The sequence below is a fragment of the Eschrichtius robustus genome, chromosome 7 (assembly GCF_028021215.1).
Source record: "Eschrichtius robustus isolate mEscRob2 chromosome 7, mEscRob2.pri, whole genome shotgun sequence".
In the NCBI taxonomy this organism is placed as follows: Eukaryota; Metazoa; Chordata; class Mammalia; order Artiodactyla; family Eschrichtiidae; genus Eschrichtius; species Eschrichtius robustus.
This window is the reverse complement of record NC_090830.1, coordinates 102,100,824-102,122,642: the sequence shown is the minus strand read 5'-3', so window position 1 is coordinate 102,122,642 and position 21,819 is coordinate 102,100,824. Positions and strand designations below refer to the sequence as shown.

The following is a 21,819-nucleotide window of genomic DNA, read 5'->3' as shown; positions in this document are numbered from 1 at the left end:
CCATAAAAGGGGAAATCGATGGTAACACAATCATAGTAGGGGACTTTAACACCCCACTTTCACCAATGGACAGATCATCCAAAATGAAAATAAATAAGGAAACACAAGCTTTAAATGATACATTAAACAAGATGGACTCAATTGATATTTATAGGACATTCCATCCAGAAACAACAGAATACACTTTCTTCTCAAGTGTTCATGGAACATTCTCCAGGATAGATCAGACCGTGGGTCACAAATCAAGCCTTGGTAAATTTAAGAAAAGTGAAATCATATCAAGTATCTTTTCCAACCACAATGCTATGAGACTAGATATCAATTACAGGAAAAAAATCTGTAAAAAATTCAAACACATGGAGGCTAAACAATACACTACTTAATAACCAAGAGATCACTGAAGAAATAAAAGAGGAAATCAAAAAATACCTAGAAACAAATGACAATGAAAACACGACGACCCAAAACCCATGGGATGCAGCAAAAGCAGTTCTAAGAGGGAAATTTATAGCAATACAATCCTACCTCAAGAAACAAGAAACATCTCAAATAAACAACCTAACCTACACCTAAAGCAATTAGAGAAAGAAGAACAAAAAACCCCAAAGTTAGCAGAAGGAAAGAAATCATAAAGATCAGAGCAGAAATAAATGAAAAAGAAATGAAGGAAACAATAACAAAGATCAATAAAACTAAAAGCTGGTTCTTTGAGAAGATAAACAAAATTGATAAATCTTTAGCCAGACTCATCAGGAGAAAAAGGGAGAAGACTCAAATCAATAGAATTAGAAATGAAAAAGGAGAAGTAACAACTGACACTGCAGAAATACAAAGGATCATGAGTGATTACTACAAGCAACTAAATGCCAATAAAATGGACAACCTGGAAGAAATAGACAGATTCTTAGTAAAGCACAACCATTCGAGACTGAACCAGGAAGAAATAGAAAATATAAACAGAACAATCACAAGCACTGAAATTGAGACTGTGATTAAAAATCTTCCAACAAACTAAATCCCAGGACCAGATGGCTTCACATGTGAATTCTATCAAACATTTAGAGAAGAGCTAACACCCATCCTTCTCAAACTCTTCCAAAATATTGCAGAGGGAGGAACACTCCCAAACTCATTCTACAAGGCCCCCATCACCCTGATACCAAAACCAGACAAAGATGTCACAAAGAAAGAAAACTACAGGCCAATATCACTGATGAACATAGATGCAAAAATCCTCAACAAAATACTAGCAAACAGAATCCAACAGCACATTAAAAGGATCATACACCATGATCAAGTGGGGTTTATCCCAGGAATGCAAGGATTCTTCAATATACGCAAATCAATCAATGTGATACACCATATTAACAAACTGAAGGAGAAAAACCATATGATCACCTCAATAGATGCAGAGAAAGCTTTCGACAAAATTCAACATCCATTTATGATAAAAACCCTCCAGAAAGTAGGCATAGAGGGAACTTACATCAACATAATAAAGGCCATCTATGACAAACCCACAGCCAACATCATTCTCAATGGTGAAAAACTGAAACCATTTCCTCTAAGATCAGGAACAAGACAAGGTTGTTGTCTTCTTCACTCTCACTGGTATTATTCGACATAGTTTTGGAAGTTTTCGCCACAGCGAATCAGAGAAGAAAAAGAAATAAAAGAAATCCAAATCAGAAAAGAAGAAGTAAAGCTGTCACTCTTTGCAGATGACATGATACTATACATAGAGAATCCTAAAGATGCTACCAGAAAACTACTAGAGCTAATCAATGAATTTGGTAAAGTAGCAGGATACAAAATTAATGCACAGAAAGCTCTTGCATTTCTATACACTAATGAAGAAAAATATGAAAGACAAATTAAGGAAACACTCCCATTTACCATTGCAACAAAAAGAATAAAATACCTAGCAATAAATCTACCTAAGGAGACAAAAGACCTGTATGCAGAAAACTATAAGACACTGATGAAAGAAATTAAAGATGATACAAACAGATGGAGAGTTATACCATGTTCTTGGATTGGAAGAATCAACATTGTGAAAATGACTGTACTACACAAAGCAATCTACAGATTCAATGCAATCCCTATCAAACTACCACTGGCATTTTTCACAGAACTAGAACAAAAAATTTCACAATTTGTATGGAAACACAAAAGACCCCGAATAGCAAAAGCAATCTTGAGAAAGAAAAACAGAGCTGGAGGAATCAGGCTCCCAGACTTCAGAGTATATTACAAAGCTATGGTAATCAAGACAGTATGGTACTGGCACAAAAACAGAAATATAGGTCAATGGAACAAGATAGAAAGCCCAGAGATAAACCCACGCACATACGGTCACCTTATTTTTGATAAAGGAGGCAAGAATATACAATGGAGAAAAGACAGCCTCTTCAATAAGTGGTGCTGGGAAAACTGGACAGCTACACGTAAAAGAATGAAATTAGAATACTCCCTAACACCATACACAAAAATAAACTCTAAATGGATTAAAGACCTAAATGTAAAGCCAGACACTATAAAACTCTTAGAGGAAACTAGGCAGAATGCTCTATGACATAAATCACGGCAAGATCCTTTTTGACCCACCTCCTAGAGAAATGGAAATAAAAATAAACAAATGGGACCTAATGAAACTTAAAAGCTTTTGCACAGCAAAGGAAACCATAAATAAGACAAGAAGACAACCCTCAGAATGGGAGAAAATATTTGCAAATGAAGCAACTGACAAAGGATTAATCTCCAAAATTTACAAGCAGCTCATGCAGCTCAATATCAAAAAAACAACCCAATCCAAAAATGGGCAGAAGATCTAAACAGACATTTCTTCAAAGAAGATATACAGATTACCAAGCATCACATGAAATGATGCTCAACGTCAGTAATCATTAGAGAAATGCAAATCAAAACTACAATGAGGTATCACCTCACACCAGTCAGAATGGCCATTATCAAAAATTCTACAAACAATAAATGCTGGAGAGGGTGTGGAGAAAAGGGAACCCTCTTGCACTGTTGGTGGGAATGTAAACTGATACAGCCACTATGGAGAACAGTATGGAGGTTCCTTAAAAAACTAAAAATAGAACTACCATACGACCCAGCCATCCCACTACTGGGCATATACCCTGAGAAAACCATAATTCAAAAATTGTCATCTACCACAATGTTCATTGCAGCTCTCTTTACAATAGCCAGGACATGGAAGCAATGTAAGTGTCCATCAACAGATGAATGGATAAAGAAGATGTGGCACATATATACAATGGAATATTACTCAGCCATAAAAAGAAACAAAATTGAGTCATTTGTAGTGAGGTGGATGGGCCTAGAGACTGTCATACAGAGTGAAGTAAGTCAGAAAGAGAAAAACAAATACCGTGTGCTAACACATATATATGGAATCTAAAAAAAAAGGATATGAAGAACCTAGGAGCAGGACAGGAATAAAGACGCAGATGTAGAGAATGGACTTGAGGACACGGGGAGTGGGAAGGGTAAGCTGGGACGGAGTAGAGAGTGGCGTGGACATATATACACTACCATATGTAAAATAGATAGCTAATGGGAAGCAGCCGCATAGCACAGGGAGATCAGCTCGGTGCTTTGTGACCACCTAGAGGGGTGGGATAGGGAGGATGGGAGGGAGATGCAAGAGGGAGGAGATATGGGGATGTATGTATATGTATAGCTGATTCACTTTGTTATAAAGCAGGGACTAACACACCATTGTAAAACAATTATACTTTAATAAAGATGTTAAAAAAGAAAAAGAAAAAAGAAGCAAAAATAAATAACTGGTTGTCCTACATTATTTAAGTGGAAAATGGGTCTTCCTGACCACCCAAAGCAATGTTTAACTAAGGGAAGTATTTTTCTGAACTGCAAAAGTATTCAAGTCTTTAACCTAAAGACCTTCACAGATGAAAGCTCAGGACTGGCAGCTGCTTCAACATTTTAAGTACATTTTCAATGCTAATGAGTTCTTTTACAATTCGTATTTGCTAATTCTTCTGTGTGTTTTAGAGGTAGCTTCACTAATCATTACTTAGATGTAACCCAGAGCTTTTTGCAGGTGAAAAGAGGAGCTCAATCCAGATTTTATAGTTAAAGAGCAGGAAACTGGGGAGAGGGTAAAGAGACAACATAGCAGGAGGGTAAAATGAGGAAGGTCTTTAGCAGTCTATTTTTAAAATACCCTAAGGTATTGTGTGGCCACCGCGCCATAACTTTCTCTCCCCCTTCTCAAATTTTCCAAAAAGTCTTACTCACTCTGAAACTTTGAAGTACAACCGACTAAATCACCTAGGGATTCTTGTTAAACGGCTCTGGGGTTGGGCCTGAGATTTTGCATCTCAAGCAACGTCCCAGGTGACGATGCTGTTGAGTAGCAAAAGGATGTAGAACCCGAGAAATTGGAATCAGACCTAGTCAGTTCCGAGACTTTGCTTCTGACAGGGAGCATAATTTACAGGAAGGTCCCTCGGGCAGCTCCTTAGGCCAGTGAGACAGCCGACTTTAGGGCGACGTTTGGAGAGCTGGGCGAACCTTAGCACAAGCAGCAGCCGTAATTTTACTGGGGGTGTGTTACGTGCGTACGTACCGGACTCCTGCGTCGCATTCATTTTGTCCTCTTCAGCAAGCACAGGAAGTGGACGCTATTATTATCGTCGTTTTATAGGTGAAGAAAGGCTCGGAGATTTAAGTAACTTGCCTAAGGTCACGAGCTTTTCAGGAGAGTTGAATCTAGGTCCATCTAACAATAAGAAAGAGCGTTTTAAACACTTAGGGGGCCTCAGTTCCCTGCGCTGTGAAATGGGACGGGTTGTATGGCAGAGCCCAGATCCCCGCCAGATACACCTAAGGGAGTCCTTGGATTCCTCTTGCAGAGCTTTTTGCTCTTTGAGCCTGCAGGGGAAAGTTCTTTTTGAGAACACCCGGCCCCCTCTGCTTGCCTAGGTCAGGGGCACGCTCTGCAGTTGCCGGGGAGGGTCGGGCCGTCCCAGAGCGAGCTGGCTCGGGTCACGGCGGGCCGATCCATTACATAACCGCGAGGCGGCCCTCCTCCCGCGCGCCCCTCACCCCGCGCCAAGCCGCGGCACGTAGAGCGGATTTCAGGGATAAATCCCATTCACCCGCCGGCCAGAGAGTCCACGGCAGAGCTCGGGACGCTGAACTTGCTGGTGCCTTTCGGAGGCCGAGCGCCGGGATTTTCCCCGCCACGCTCTCCGCCTCCCGCGCTGCCCGCGGGGCACCCGCCGCAGCACCGCCGGCGCCTCCGCCCCGTCCGCTCCCCGCGCCTCAGACGCGCGGACCGCGGCGCCTGGGGCCCCGGAAGGGGCCACCGCGCGGGGACGCGGCACCGTGGGCGCGCCCCGGGGGTATGTCCGCGCGCGCGGCCATCCGGGCTGCAGAGGTCCACGCGAGGTGAGCACGCAGCGGGGCCTGGCGGGGGCAGGCGGAGAGCGGGGTCTGGGCGGGCTGCGGAGGGCTGGAGGCTGGCCCGCCGGGCTGCCGGGGCGCAGTCTCCCGCCGGTCGCTCTGGCGCCGGGATCCCCAGCGCTCGGGCCCGGGAGCCACCTGGCTCACCTTCTGTCCTATTTCCCGCTCGGCCGTGCTGAGGACGCGGCGGCTCAGGTGACCCGGGCATCCTTCGCGGCGGGGCGGCGGGCTCTAGGGCTGGGCTGGGCGGAGGTGGCGGAGGGCTCTCCCTTGGCTCCCCGCCGCCGCAGCGCCTGGTGAGACGCGCGGGGAGCCCGCCGCCGTAACCCGGTCCCTCGGAGCGCCCGTTGGTTTAGAGGAGAGACACGTGCCCACTTGCCCCGACGGTGCTGGGCCGGCGCTCGGGCAGTTTCTGGGCAGGTGGCTGGAGAGGGAGCGGCTTTGATCCCCATCTCCTGTGTTTTCCAAATGCAGACTTCTCGTGCAAGAGAGACCGCCTTTCTTCTGGATTCTGTTTCCAGTGTATCTTATTTATTTCTTTATTTTGAATCTCCCCTCACCCTCAGGTAATAATACTCACAGCCTTCAATTGACTTAATTTCTTAGTTGCCTCTTGTCCTCACAGAAAATCAGCGATACCTGTAGTGCAGATTCAGGGGAAAGTGTTTGAAGCAAAATTTAAAAGCACGATTCCAGTAAGTCCTGGGGCTCTTTGGTTAGCCTTCGGCTTTCACAACTCAGCATTCGGAATCTCTTGTAACTATTGTTTTTCTTTTTTTTTTTTTTTAGTGTTGAGTTGGATGGGACCTGCCAGGGCACTGGTTCAACCCTCACATTCTTTTTCTTTTTTTTTTTTTTTAACATCTTTATTGTAGTATAATTGCTTTACAATGGTGTATTAGTTTCTGCTGTATAACAAAGTGAATCACAACCAGGACCACTGCCCCGGGGTCACGCTCACCACGGGTGTCCCTTGATCACTAGGCCACCTTCTTTGGCTCAAACCTCAGGTGCTAGGCTTGCCCACCTGATCTCACGGGCCTGGCTTGTCTCGTCACTTCCTACCTCACATATTTCCAGGCCTGACATCCATGACCCCCACTTCCAGAAAACACACACACACACACACACACACACACACACACAGTCTTCTATTTATGCCTTTTATGCTTTTGTACGAAATAAATCTTCTCTGCATTTTGAAAAGAAAAAAAAAGTGCATCAGCTATACATATACATACATCCCCATATCTCCTCCCTCTTGTCTCCCTACCCAACGCCTCTAGGTGGACACAAAGCACGGAGCTGATCTCTCTGTGCTATGCGGCTGCTTCCCACTAGCTATCTGTTTTACCCTTGGTAATGTATATATGTCCATGCCACTCTCTCATACTTCGTCCCAGCTTACCCTTCCCACTCCCTGTGTCCTCAAGTCCATTCTCTACGTCTGCGTCATTATTCCTGTCCTGCCCCTAGGTTCTTCAGAACCTTTTTTTTTTTAGATTCCATATATGTGTGTTAGCATACGGTATTTGTTTTTCTCTTTCTGACTTACTTCACTCTGTATGACAGTCTCTAGGTCCATCCACCTCACTACAAATAACTCAATTTCGTTTCTTTTTATGGCTGAGTAATATTCCATTGTATATATGTGCCACATCTTCTTTATCCATTCATCTGTCAATGGACACTTAGGTTGCTTCCATGTCCTGGCTATTGTAAAGAGAGCTGCAATGAACACTGTGGTACATGACTCTTTTTGAATTATGGTTTTCTCAGGGTATATGCCCAGTAGTGCAACCCTTCCATTCTTGAAGGGACTCTAATTAGTTTATCTTACCTTTTCTTTGCTGAGAGCTGGGCACTCTGGTGGCCCAGTCAGCTTAACCCTGGAGGAAAGTCTTCAGATCCTCCAAATTTAGAAACACATTATGTCCAAGGGTATCGGAGATCACTAGTTTTTTTTTTTTTGGCCGTGTTGGGTCTTCATTGCTGGCTGGCGTGAGCGGGGGCTACTCTTTGCAGTGCGTGGGCTTCTTGCGGTGCCTTCTCTTGTTGCGGAGCACGGGCTCTAGGCACGCTCGGGCTTCAGTAGTTGTGGCACACGGGCTCAGTAGTTGTGGTGCACGGGCTTTGTTGCTCCGCAGCATGTGGGATCTTACCGGACCAGGGCTTGAACCCATGTCCCCTGCATTGGCAGGTGGATTCTTAACCACTGCGCCACCAGGGAAGTCCCCCGAGATCACTAGCTTTTAAAATCAACTGCCCCTGCATAGTTTGCTCCCCTCTCCCCCTATAAATGTCATGTCAAACTAAGCCAATGGTGTCTGACCCTCCCAAGGAATAGTAATTAAGTGACTGGATTTGGTCACTTATAATCACAGGATCTTGGAAACTGTACAGTTTTTTAGAGGTCATCTTGTCAAACTCTTCACCTTACAGCCGGGGAAGCTCTGTTTCCTGTTAGCAAGGATTGGTTAAGCTCTTTGGTGATGGAGCCAGCACCAGAATCCAGGCCCTCTCCTTCCAACTCCGTTCAATTTTCAAAGCATATTGCTTCCAGGCATTTTGAGCAAAAATGATGACTAGAATCACCTAAGCATGTCATTTTCCTGTTCTTATTTTTTATTTATTTATTTATTTATTTTAACTGGTGGGATTCTGAAATAGGTGAGAGGTTGATTTAGTCAAACCACCTTTGTAGTATAATTTTAAAAAAATACAAACCCTTAATTTTAAATAACACATTTTTAAATACATGTCTTCAAATAATAATACAAAGATGAATATGCAGATACATCCCAGATGAACTTCCAGGAGAAGAAAAGTAATAAATCAAAACATATGGATGAAATTTACCCTCATCTCTCTTTGGAGTCTTTTCCGATTCTTACCTCCCTGTGGTGGTGATTGGTTAGAGTTAAAAGTGTGATTTGTGACTTTGGAGCCAGCTTGAGAAAAGTGGCTTATATGAGGACAATTTGTGTGTTATGATTAACACCATAACCTATAACAGAGCTGAGAAAGGAATTTTAAACAGACTTATTTAGCATTTTAGCATTACATTGCACATTTTTTATGTCTTTCAATTTACTTTCATTTAATAGGTATTTATTGAGTGCCTACTATGTGCCCAGTGCTGTTCTGGGCACTTGAGGTATGTCAGTGAAAAAAACAGAGAACTTTGATCCTGTGGACCTCAAGTTACAATTAATTCATTAGAATTTTTCCAGGATTTTGTTTGGCAGATAGAAGAGAATTTCAATTTTGCCTAAAGTTGGGAAATGAACGTAAATATTCCAAATTATCTTCCTTCCAATACTGTGATTCTGCTGATTTTATAATCAGTGAAAAACAAACACAGAAATAAATTCAGTTAAAGTTACTTTAACTTTTATGAACTGACATACGTGAACTCTATGTGAATAGAAATTCCCGCACTTGGTTATTTTATGTGTGTTCATTCGGAGTCCCTGAAATTACACTTCCTTTAATGCAAGGACATCATTGTGGTGACATTGAACTTACTGAAGCATGGGAGGATTAGTTTTCTCAATCGTGTTGGTGCCCCTGTGCCAGTGTTGCGGATGGTAATTGTATTAGTTTTAAGATGTAGCTTCTTATTTATTTATGAAGATGGTGTTCTGCTTTTATTTTGTCTCACTTTACATTTTGTCCCCTGCTCCATATTAATAGGAGACACAGTGTTGTGACTTACTGGTAAATCCGTTACCACAGAGGTTTTTCTTTTCAATCAGACATCGCAGTTTTAAGCATTTTCTAATTTTCTCAATTGCTTTTTCTTCAAAACGGCATGGTTTGCAAGCTCAGGCATGTTTATTGTTTTTAACAAAGGCTTATCAAAATGAACTTGGCAGTTTTTCAGTCGTATACGGCCAAAAAAAAGTATTCAGTGCCGCTTTGGGGGTTGTTTATGCATTCCTTACCTAACCCATGGCTTTGCTTTTAAAAATCGCCAATTTGGAAGCTATGTTCTTATGAGTACATTTCTAGGATATCTAAAAACCCATTCACGTGGTATAATAATTTAATTGAGAAAAACCAAATCCACACTTGAAGACAATGGGATGTTTTGAGTACACAGATTTTTCTCTGTTTTTAATTTGTTCTACATCAAAGGACATCAGGAAGTGTCATTATCTAACAGTGTCCTATTTGCAAGTGATTTCTGTTAAACACTCGGAGGAGAGTCATGATTTCTGATAGCTGCTAGGCACCCAGAGGAGTTTATTTTCTTCCTTTGCCTACCACTCTGCCCCATCAGATTCTCATCCCCCTTCCTTACTGCACATTGAAGAAAGAGGTGCATTGCTCTATAGCCAGGTAGGAAGTTACACACCTTTACTTAATTATTTAATCAATGTGCTCATTCATTATTTACTTAATAAATATTCCTTGAACTTCTTATTACAGATTTGTGCAAAGATTGTGTCCCGAGCCCCTCTTTTCCTGTGCTGGTGGCTGTAGGAGATATAAAAACACAAGCAGCCTACAGCCTCATATGGAAGAAAATACATTGTGTAACTAGCTATATAATACCAGTTATAACCACTGTAAGAGATAGATAAGTATGTTGGAAATTGAAGGAGAGAGAGCATGTAGGCACTCTGAGGAGTCAAGGCTTAGGGAAGAATTTATAGAGCAGGACACGTTTGAGCTGATTCTCGAAAGATGAGTAGGACGGTAAAGCTTTTATAAAGGCAGGAGGGTATACCTATCTTTATGGGAACACATCCTTGCCTCTTTTGAAGTAGACATATAGAAGACTTCTTTTTGGGGATAGTTGAGGTTGTGTTGGGTTGTCTAATAGACACTTATCACCTCTACACCCTCTGCATGCATACCGCTCCATCCTAGGTAATGGAGTATCCACCAACACTAAAACGGCTCACGGGCTTAACCGGTGCTCTCCTTTCCCTCTGAAACACGAACCCGTTGCTGCTCAGAGCTCAGAGACCACTGTGGTAAATAACTGTCATCATAATAAATGGGTGTACTTTGCTTTTATCAGCTCAGGTGCACGCTTACTGTGCTGTTTGGTCACAGTCTTGTTTATTTTATTAATACTTGCTCTTGTAATTTCGCAATTTAATTAAATATTACATAAACTGATATAATGGGAGTGCCAAAAAGGAATGCTATTTCTATGAAAACAAAGTTGATTGCCATATAGACTCATAAAAATAAGCCATATTAAAAAACAATATCAACAGCTACAACCTGGATGAACCATGAACACATGTTAAGTGAAAGAAACCAGACACAAAAGACCACACATTGTGATTCCATTTATATGAAATATCCACAATAGGCAAACACGTAGAGACAAAATGTAGATTTGTGGTTGCCAGGGTATGGGGTAGGGGGAATTGAGAGTGAATGGCAGTAGGTACAGGGTTTCTTTTTGAGGTGATGGCTGGGTTCTGGAATTAGACAGTAGTCTTGGTTTTACAACATTGTGACGGTACTAAAAACCACTGAATTATATATTTTAAAAGGCTAAATTTTAAAAAAATCAACAAACTACTGCTCCCCAGGTATGGAATACAGAGCTATAAAAGATTGGAAACTATAGTAAAAAAAAACTAGGGAGATTTTGCCCTCAGTTTTTTTCACAAGTGCCTTTAAGGTACAAGTGCATTTAAGAAATGGAAGGAGGAAATCTGGGCGAGGTTTAACCAATAAAGGCAACACAGAACTGCAGTCATGACCTGGCACCCAAAGATTAGTGAATGATTTTACTTTTATTTATGTGACTAAAATTGAAATAAAATGTTTGAAACATGATGTATCAACTTTTTGACTCTCTGCTTTTACTGACTTCTGATTGCTTCCGTTAAGAGAGCTTTTAATGTTTCAACTTCTTAGGGTACCCTAGCATATCTTGAAAATAGCTCATTTATCTGGCTCTGGAGAGAAATTCCATGTTTATGAGCCTCTCTTATGGATGTAATATTAGTCCCTTATGATTATAGAGGAGGCCGGAACCTAGTTTTCAGTCTTCTAAATCACCATAAAAATCACAACCCATTTTTCCCCGAACTGTCCTTTGGCTCCCTTGTTCATATATGTAAACAAAGCAGCAACATAAAATCTTAACTCTACCAATACGTAAACACTTGTAGACTTTATGAATTTCAAAATATTTCTGAGCACTAGTCACCATTTTCTGGTTTACTTAACATATTACAGATTTAAGGCCACAATTACTTATTTTGTAATTCTACTTTTTTTTGCTGAAATACTTTCCATGGAAGTAAGCTCATATTTATCTACCAAAACCAGCTGTATTTCATGAAATAGCAATTTCAGTTCTCTAAACCTGTATCAAAACAGTGACATTCACAGCCCATGAAGGAACGACCAAAAAAAGAAAAAAACCCCAAACCCACACTCACAACAAAGTTAGATCTGCTTTAAAGGAGAAGAGAGTGCAGCCTCTTCAGTCAGATATGGGTCAACCAGACAACTAGCAGAAAGCAGCCTCACCCATCATTATTAACTAGTCACGAGCCAGAGGAGCCCAATTCACAGGCATCGCTGCTATCAAAAAGGAATGGTTGGGCTTCCCTGGTGACGCAGTGGTTGAGAATCTGCCTGCCAATGCAGGGGACACGGGTTCGAGCCCTGGTCTGGGAAGAGCCCACATGCCGCGGAGCAACTGGGCCCGAGAGCCACAATTGCTGAGCCTGCGCGTCTGGAGCCTGTGCTCCGCTGCAGGAGGGGCCGCGATAATGAGAGGCCCGCGCATCGCCATGAAGAGTGGCCCCCACTTGCCACAGCTAGAGAAAGCCCTCGCACAGAGACGAAGACCCAACACAGCCATAAATAAATAAATAAACCCAAAAAAAGTTTAAAAAAAAACAACAAAAAACTGCAGTCATGCCAGACTGTTTCTTCAAGTGATATATTAAAAAAAAAAAAAAAAAGGAATGGTTTGTTCGTGTTGGTGTTTGACAACTGAGTCGATCAGTTGATGCAAGACTATATCAATGGCTCTCAAGCCTGGTGACACATTAGAATAACCTGGGGAAGGAAAAGAAACTATTGGTGCCAAAAGCCACCCTCAGAAATTCTGATTCAGTAGCTCTGGGACGGATCCAGGGCATCAGGAATTTTGAAAGCTCCCCTGGTGAATCTCATGTGCAGCCAGGGTTGAGGGCCACCAATCGATACAATACTTAATCATTTTATGCTTTTTCAGAATAAATGTTATTGAAACAAATCGCTGGTATAGTGTCTTTTTTTTTTTTTTTATGTGGGATCTTCCCAGACCAGGGCTCGAACCCATGTCCCCTGCATTAGCAGGTGGATTCTTAACCACTGCGCCACCAGGGAAGCCCTATAGTGTCTTTTTATGATGGAAAAATTAAACATGATATTGGATCTTTGTAATTTCTCTATACAGTGTCCACTAAGTAAATGGGAAGCTTTTCTAATGGTTAAGTGAATTTCCACTGATTTTTCCCCCCTGTGAGATTCACTCAGCTTATGTGTGTACAGTGTCAAAGTAACCAAAGCAACCAAATTTGGTATCATGACAGTCAACCAACCAATCAGCTGCCCACCTTGCTTCATGTTTTTGGTGATTGTGGTGTCATATAGGTCTGTTTCTTGAGGACGGTAAGTTGGGGTTTTCCTGTACAACAATGTGTTTCCTCTATAATAACTTACAGATATGTCCTTATTTATTATGTGTTTCCTTAAGTTGACTGAGTTGTTAATCCTAATGCTCAAATTTGCCTCTTAAATAAAATAAATCCTTAAATAAAAGGGTACTTTTCCTTTTATTTAATTGTACCAAATTGATTTTGAAAATATAGGACTTTATATAAGAAAGATATTATAAGAAAGATAGCAGTTTAAACTTGGCCTTGTGTGACTTAAACAAAATATGACTAATTTTAGGTTTTTCCTTGTCATTGGGATTTACTGTCTTTGAGAAAATGTGGCGAGGTGGTTGACGTAGGACCTGAAAAAGACCGATCTAGGTCTCACTACTTAGAACCAACTTTATTTTTAGTGACATTTGTTCTTTTATTTATTTTTTTATTCATTTATTTATTATTGAAGTATAGTTAATTTACAATGTTGTGTTGTTGAATCAGCAAAGTGATTCAGTTATATATATATATACACATACATACACACACACACACACGCGCACACACACACACACACACACACACACACACACATTCTTTTTCAGATTCTTTTCCCTTATAGGTTATTACAAAATAGTGAGTATAGTTCCCTGTGCTGTACTGTAGGTCCTTGTTGGTTATCTATTTTATATGTAGTGTGCATCTGTTAATACTCATGGAAGTTCTCATGCATGGTTACCAGTTAGCTTTCCCAAACTCTGCTTAAGCTGTTAATTTTTGTATTAAAAGTAGCACCTTCACGGATCTTGACCAGTAGTTTTTGAACTATGTTTTGCAGATTTCTGAGAGTTTCAAGGAGCCTCGGGGGCTGTTCTGGGGCATGGGGACAATGTGGGCGGGAAGAGTCCAGCGTCCAGCTTAGGGTTCCTTTCAGTGGTTTTTTTCTGCAACCCGAGCAGGTGGGCTATTCTTGATTTCACATTTTGGGTTTCCAAGTAAGATTTTATTTGAACAAAGGATTTCTTGGCAAAAACAAGTTTGTAAATGCCTAGGCCACGTGTATCTACGTTTCTGCTTTCCTTTCCCTGCCAAATTTGGTTTTTGTGGTTCTGGTAGCTCCTAATTGTTTCTAGCTGCTACTGTGCATCTGTGTTGAAAAAAGAATGGGAAGACTTGGGTCTTACTAACTTTATATCCTTCATGCTTGTGGGGAGAGAGAACCAAATGAGCAGTTAGATATTCTGGGCAAGAAATATAGACTGGGAGTCATCAGCATAGAGACTCAGTTTAAGTTGTGCGTGTGTGTGTGTGTGTGTGTGTGTGTGTGTGTGTGTGTGTAAGTGTAATTACCCATGGGGAGTGTTTATAGAGAGTGAAATGGGTCAAAGATAAAATGCCGAGGAGTAGCTGTGCTAGGTCAGGTACCCTCTTCCGTACTCACATTAACCCAATACACATTGGTCAGTGATGTTTCCTTTTTACATTTTAATTTGCTGTTTCCCCACATATGCTCGTGCATAACTGTTGGAAGAGTTGGAACACGAGTGTATATGTGGGTGGGTGAGGTAGCCTGGTAGGGTCAGAGCACAGGCTGTGGGAACCAGCCAAGGAAGTTCTCCCACTCTTCAAAAATCCTATATCCTGCACAAAACTATTGGGCTTCTTCCATATGCGTATTGAGGTGCAGAAAGAGAAGATAAACTTGAGTGGTTAGCTAGTGGATTTGGCAGTGTAGACAGCCATTGTGGTATTTTTGGCATAAAATGATTTAAGAAGTAGTGTGGTTTCTTGACTTTTAAAAGCCAGATATCTCCCCCATGTCTTTGTTCTCTCTTTTGTAATCAGAGCAGCGACTGCCAGGTTCTAGTTGTAATCCCAATGAACCCAGGGGTAAGGTCCATTCCACCTGGGTCCAAGCTTCCTTTCGTTTCATTGACACAGACCCTGCCCTCCATGCTGGCTAGCTGTTTGGCAACTTTAGTTACAAGGCTCACCAGGCAACAGTGATAACTTAATTAAAAAACTCATAAACATTCTTAGAAAAAGTCAAAGTACGTGGGTAAAGAATAAATAAATGATTATAAATAAGATACTGTCAAAAATATTTTACTTAATAGTAAGGGTGTTCCAATGATAAAGGGACTGGTCATTGTATCAAAAATTAAGCCCCACACATTTTCCTCTTCTCTTTACTTCTTTTTAAAAATTTTTTCTTGAAATATAGTTGATTTACAATGTTGTATTAGTTTCAGATGTACAGCAAAGTGATTCAGTTATACATATTCATATAAATGTATGTATTCTTTTTACATTATCTTCTACTATGGGTTATTCCTTTTTACTTCTTTAGGTTGACTTCTTTGATTATCTTCCACATTCAAATAAAATAAAATATAGCCAACCATATATTCTAATTTTTAAAAAAATATTTATTTGGCTGCACCAGGTCTTAGTTGTGGCACGAAGGATCTTTAGTTGCGGCATGTGGGATCTAGTTCCCTGACCAGGGATCAAACCCAGGCCCCACTGGGAGTGCAGAGTCTTAACCACTAGACCACCAGGGAAGTCCCATATATTCTAATTTTATTAGAAATGAAGGTCTAACTAAAATTTCAAATGACATTGAGTCATTTGATCCCCCAAATTGTCATCTCAGAAGTGTCCTGGCCCATTCTGCTTTCTTTATAAATTCTTGCATAGTAGTATACCTATTTGGTTCCAAAGACAGGTTACTGTATATTAAGGTAAAATTTCAGTTTAGCCTTTTATAGATGTAATAATCTTAAGTAGTCTCTTCTGGGGAAGAGACATTTGATGAAACAGAATTAATTACCTTTAAAGTCCCTAATTAAAAAATACTGTGATTAAACAATGTTAAAATAACTGAGTGAGTTTACCTCTTCACCAGGCTGAGTACCCAGCACGTGCTAGTTGCTGCCCCCGATGCTGAAGGCCCACAGAGAATAGGCAGGGTCCTTACTCAAAGGCTTACACTATCCTAGGGGAGACAGGTGTATCAATAAAGAATCACTGCACTGTGATAAGTCCCAGTAGTGACTGCTTTCTATGGGAGTTTAGAGCCAGAGGCACTTAACTCTGCCTAGATTGGTCAAACAATTAAATGTAGAAATTCATGAGGTGAGCAACCAGAGGAAGGGCGTTCTAGGCAGCAGGAACAATAGGTACAAAGGCAATGAGGTGGGAAAGGACACTGTGGATTGAAAGAACCACATGGTTTTTCAGGGTGGTTTGGGGTGTCTGACGTGCAGGGTACGTATGTGGCTGTGTAGATGCCAGAAGAGGAGGCAGGAGCTAGATCATTTAGCGTCTTGTGTATCACACTAAGGTAGAAGGAGTTTCAATTTTGCTTTGGCCGCTAAGAGTAATCCTTGAAAGCTTTTACACAGGGGATTTGGGTAGGACTGGGGGTTTGGTGATAAAATTAACTTGTGTTTCAAACAGATAACTCTTAATGGGGCTTGAAGAAAAGTCCAAGAGGGTGATAAACCAGGGGGTCTGCTGAAGTGGTACAAATGGGAAATGATTAATGCCTCATGGTAAGACTTTTGCTTTATTTATATTTTTGGTGCTTGGTGCCCTCTAGGGCATGTGGTAGAGATGTTTGGTAGGCAATATGATATTCTGTGCAAATAATACAAAATTTGGGCATCTTCGGCTACTAGGTTCAGTTAAAATCACATGATGGGATGTAATTACCTGGGGAGGGTGTGAAGAGTGAAGTGTGAAATGGATCAAAAAATTGTGGAGAGTAACTAGGGTGCGTTCACATTCTACCGTGGTCACTGGACCTTTCTTTTTGTCCTCTGATTGTCTAGTTACATGTTCTTTTTCACTATACCAAGTGTGAGGGCAGGGCCCGAGCCGTGTCACTGCCACACACGACTTCAGAAAGGACCACTCAGATGTCTGAGTCGTTGTGTCTCACCATGAGTAGTGCCCTCTGGAGTTGTGTTTCAGCTGCCCCTGCTTAGCTGGTTCCAGCAGCTGTCATGGTACCTGCCCTTCGGTAAGTGTTCAGTACATGTGTTGAATGAAGGAATAAATGACACAGTATCTAATGAGTGGTCCGAGGAAGAAGGATCTAGCCAAAGAAGTAAGAAGCACAGGTCTCAGGGGGAGGAAAGCTCAACAGGAGAGCCTCCTGTCATGGAAATTCAGGGGAGAAATAGTTCAGTAATGAGAGAGAAGTCAGCAGTGCCAGATGCTACGGAGAGGTCAGTTAATTAAGGATGACAGAGCTACCACTGGCAATTAGGAGCCATCGGTGATAATGTCAAAAATAGCTTGCGTGGTGTGTATGGAGGGCAGGTGGCAAATTCCATTCCATGGTGGTGGGAATGAGGACAGGGGTGAGGAGACAGGTTCTTAAGAGGCTGGGAGTGCGAAGGGAAGAAAGTAATTGGTGGTAGTTGGAAAGGGTGGCAAGGCTGAAGGGTAGTTTTCGCCCCTTCTCTCTCCTTATGTCCCCTTCTTTCTTTTCTCCCATTCTTCCTTTCTGCTTTCAAGATGAGAGACACTTGAGTAAATTTATAGGCTAAAGAAGACCCAGTGTAAAGGTCTAGGTTCAAAATATAGAAAAGAGGAGGGGGATATTAACTAGAAAAATTAAATATAAGTGGACACATCTTTCTTTGAGAAAGGCAGAAAAGAAATAAGGATGCACATGGATGTGAATAAACTCGAAGAATAACTGAAGGAAAGGAAATAGAGGGAAATCCTATCCAGTGGCCCCAATTCTCTCTAAAATAGTAACTGGTACCAATAGTTTTGGACACTTTTTATGTTCTAAGCATTGTTAAAATTACATATATTAACTCACTAATTTCTTGCAACAACTCTGTAAAGATGGAATTATTATCCTAACTTTACAAATGAGACAACTAAAGCACAGAGAGTTAAGCAACTTGCCTGAGGTTGTACAGCTACTAAGAGGCAGAACCAGGAACCAATGTGTGGGTGGAATTGGTGCAACAAATTGGTGCTGAGTCACTCCACGCACTTAGCCTGTGTTAGAAATCATGATTGCGTCGCGCCATTAATCTGCAAGGTTGAAAGATTTGCTCTAGCAAAACTTGCCTTACCATTTATAGGAGTGGAAACGTTTGGATATTTGGATTGATGTGGAGTTGGGGACTGGTGGCTTGGAAGGATTGGGAATGCCAGAAAGAGAGCAATTGATGTGATGGATCATGAGCTCTAGCCTCTAAAGATAAGGATACGAGAGCAGGACAGGCTGATGGAATGGGAGAAAATGGAGGAACCAGGGGCCTGAGGGTTCAAGGAGGTTGAAAACCAGGTGCAATAGAAGTTGAGGAGCTGGAGACTTGGGGAGGTTGGAAAGTTGGGGTTAGAGAGGGATACTTAATTCTCACAACAACCCTGCATTTCAGAAGTGAGGGTAGGCACAGGTGATGATAGGTTGATGGTGTGGCTTTGGGAGGACATGACTCAAGTGGATTGGAGGTAAATCTCACGAGGTCGAGGTCAAGGTCAAGGCTGAGATCCGCAGAGATGTTGGGTAGATGTTGACTAGACCCTGCTTCTCCTGGGCGGATGGTGCCGAGAAGCCCCAAGGACTGGTCTAGACTTCAGAAAGCTGCAACTCAAGTGTGTTATGGTTTTAGGGAAAGATACAGAAGGTTAGCTGATACCTAGCATGCAATAAACATCACTCAATGGTCTCAGAAGAACATTGTCAAAGAACAGTTGAATAGCTTCTATTTTGCACTGTAATTTTTGAAAAAAGAATTTGAGGTGTTAATTGACAAGATGGTACGTTTCACAAGCAATTTTGGGTGTTTTAGCCAAATTGCCATTATCACCCTGGAAAGAAAAGACTACGTGCTCTGATGAAATCTCCTCTTCCCCTTCCTTCTCCCTCCTCTTTTTTTCTCCTGGTCGTGTGCAGTACAACACTCTCTGGATAGAGAGAGGCAGCTGAAGATCATCAGGCTTCCAGATGTCGAGCTTTGTTGTGATACGTGGGGGGGGGGGGGGGGGTCATGGGAGAGGGGCCAGAAGCTTCAGTGAGACTCTTCAGTGGGACTCACTGTGGTGTCCTCTGCTTCTATAGTTAGCCGTGTGATGGGAACTAGCAGTATGTGTTCCCTTTGTACAGCTGTGCATACCGCTGTCTCCCTTTTTCTTGTGCCCATTTAGGATTTCAGGAAATCAAAATTACATCTGATGGAAGCTTAGAAATCCCCACATGTGAAGTTATGGAGCTACCGCATAGGGAAAACAAATATGTGAGCTGGGTCTGATACATAAGTGGCACATGTAGATAATGTATCAGGTAGGATGTTTTGGGGTGTAAGGAACAGAAACCCTAACCTGGACTGACTTTACTAGTAAGGAAAAGAATTCCTTTGTGTAGTAGAAAGTCCAGGAGCAGAATGTCTGGCTCTGAGTTTGTTTCTTTGTGATTCTTTTGGTTTTGTTCCTGCCCCGTGTTGGTTTCATCCTCAGCCTGACTCCCCTCATGGTCCCGAGATGGGTAATAGTTTGAAGGGTCATATCGAGATAGGAGACACCCAGTGGAAGGGGAGAAGCCGTGTCTTCGTATCTCCTTAGTAATGAGGAAACCTTTCCCAGAATCTCCCTAAAGACTTTTCCTCAAGTCATTGGCAAGGGTTGGGTCACTACCCTTTCCTCGGGCTTTGTGACTGAGTAGTGGCAGCTGGCGGTGAGGCCCCTGACAATTTCTCTGTTATCTGCCACTGATTGTCTTAAGCTCACTAGTTCAGGGCTCACTGCTCTGGAGATTTGCAAAACACTTGTGTCTATGTGTACTTTTAGAACACGTGATGCTTTTCTTTCCACCATTCCTTTCTTTCCCCAGGTATAAGCTTTTTGCATATTTATGCTTTTGAAATAGTAAAGGGATTTACAAAAGTTTCTCAGGTTCTTGTATATTTTGTGTCATCTGAGCCTCATGAAGAGGTCAAGACTGAATTTGTATTGTATTGAGGCTTTGCGGTCCAGAGACCTATCAGGTAATGAAGTCAGTTAAGTGTGGGGCATCATTTTATTGATGTTGCACGTTGCCCTGCTTTGAACATCATTGTGGAGTGAACTTTTTCTGTATTTTGGTTTATATCCTTATGGTAGTTTCTTTGAAGGAGAATAGCTGGGTGAGAGTTTGAAATTTTTACATGAGTTGCCTGATCAGTTCATGGAAGGCTTTTGAGTGGTGAAAATGCCACACGTGTAATGTTTTTGGGGATTATGTGTTTTTTCATTCTGCTGTTTTATATGCCTGGGATCATAAAATATTACCAGAAAATCTGAGCTGTTCTGTCTGATACCACATAACTTACTTTTTCCCGGGCCCCCTGTGCAATTTTAATAAAAATAGTGCTTGAATTGCTTAGCCTACACTGGATTTTGAGGAGATCCAGCCTACGTCAATTCTTCCCCATTAGTTGTCAAGTTCAGGGGAGAAACTCAACTTGTGCATCTTGGTTTATCCTCCCTTAGTGTGAGTTACTGCTCATGAGGCCTCTTGATCTGCTTGCAGATCGACTCCCTGAAGTCCTGTTTTTCAGACACATCTGCTTTTTATTCATGGTTCTGGCCCTCATGCTGGGACCTCTGCTATACTCTTAGACATTCTGTGAGTAAATTGATGGGAAAGATGAAGTGAGAGATACTGTTTTTTTTGTTGATGCAGTATGAACGTGGAGTATTTGTTACCGGTTTTGAGGAGGAAGTAGAAAGACTCCTTCGTATGACCCAGTGTAATTCTTTCAACAGTTCCTAAAATACTTCTCCCCAGGTCTTGCCACCGCCCACAAGATACATTGATGAATGAAGCTATGTAGCAACAGAAAGTCAGAGGAAGGAACTGCCACTATTCTTAAACAGATTTTTAAAAGTCATAGTTGAGAGTAGAGCGTATATGATATAAATCGTGTTCTCTGCCTATATGTTTCCCCAGGTAATTTTAAACACTAATGTGTCATGTATGATATTAGGAAAAAGCAAAGAGTGGGACCACCCCCCCCCCTGCCCTGGAAGAACCCATTAACAGACTGACCACACAGTGTGACCAGGACTGTGGAGGTGGGGACGGGGAGAGAGTCCAGCGGCAGCAACTAAATCGTTTGGAACAACGCTGTGAAGTGGGGAGACAGTGGAGACGTGGTTACACAGCAAGTCAATGGGAGAGCCTGGATTTCAACCCAAACCTTTCTATGTCCAAATCGCACATTTTAGATTTGCTTTTCTTGGTTTCTTTTTCCAGATTTGCATTTTCAAAATCACCTCTGAAATAATTTAGACTTTACAGAAGGGAATAAAGGGCATACTGCTTCCCCACCGCACCCCCTCTTCTCCCATGCTCCAGGTTTACACTGCTAACGGTTTGGTGGGTGTGCTCCCTGGCCACCTCCTCTGCGTGTACAGATCACCTAAAGGAGCCAGGCATGCCTGTCTCCAGCCAGACAGAACTGCTGAGAGGGCAGAGGTGGGGCTCAGGAACGCATTGTCCTCTCCGGGACCTGCCTGGGTGAGGCTGCTGGAGGGCTGGGCTCTGGGAACCAAGATACTCCCAGGTGTAGCAGCAACGGAGTGTCCTGGCAGCCAACTCTTTTGAGAAAGGAGGGCTCTCTGTGCTGCTCTGGCTTTCTGCCTTGCTCTGTCCTGCCTTGCCCAAGCAGAGAGCAGAGCCCCTGACAGTAAGAGGTGGGGAGGACGGCCCGGGCTGCCTCTG

The 21,819-nt window shown here is 42.1% G+C and overlaps 1 protein-coding gene and 1 long non-coding RNA gene across 4 annotated transcripts in view; one reads left to right on the top strand and one right to left on the bottom strand.

Moving 5' to 3' along the window:
- LOC137767320 (uncharacterized) overlaps window positions 1–5,666 on the bottom strand; it is a 48,008-nt gene extending 42,342 nt beyond the window's left edge. The window contains exons 1-2 of the long non-coding RNA XR_011074508.1: window positions 5,608–5,666; window positions 4,622–4,774 (exon numbers count right to left, since the gene is read on the bottom strand). This is a non-coding gene — a long non-coding RNA (uncharacterized lncRNA). The remainder of the gene's footprint in view (window positions 1–4,621; window positions 4,775–5,607) is intronic.
- The window catches only part of SLC16A12 (solute carrier family 16 member 12), a 93,534-nt gene continuing 77,109 nt past the window's right edge, over window positions 5,395–21,819 (top strand). For all 3 annotated transcript variants that reach the window (XM_068548172.1, XM_068548171.1, XM_068548169.1), the window contains exon 1: window positions 5,395–5,445. The gene's annotated coding sequence lies outside the window, so the exon portion shown is untranslated. The remainder of the gene's footprint in view (window positions 5,446–21,819) is intronic.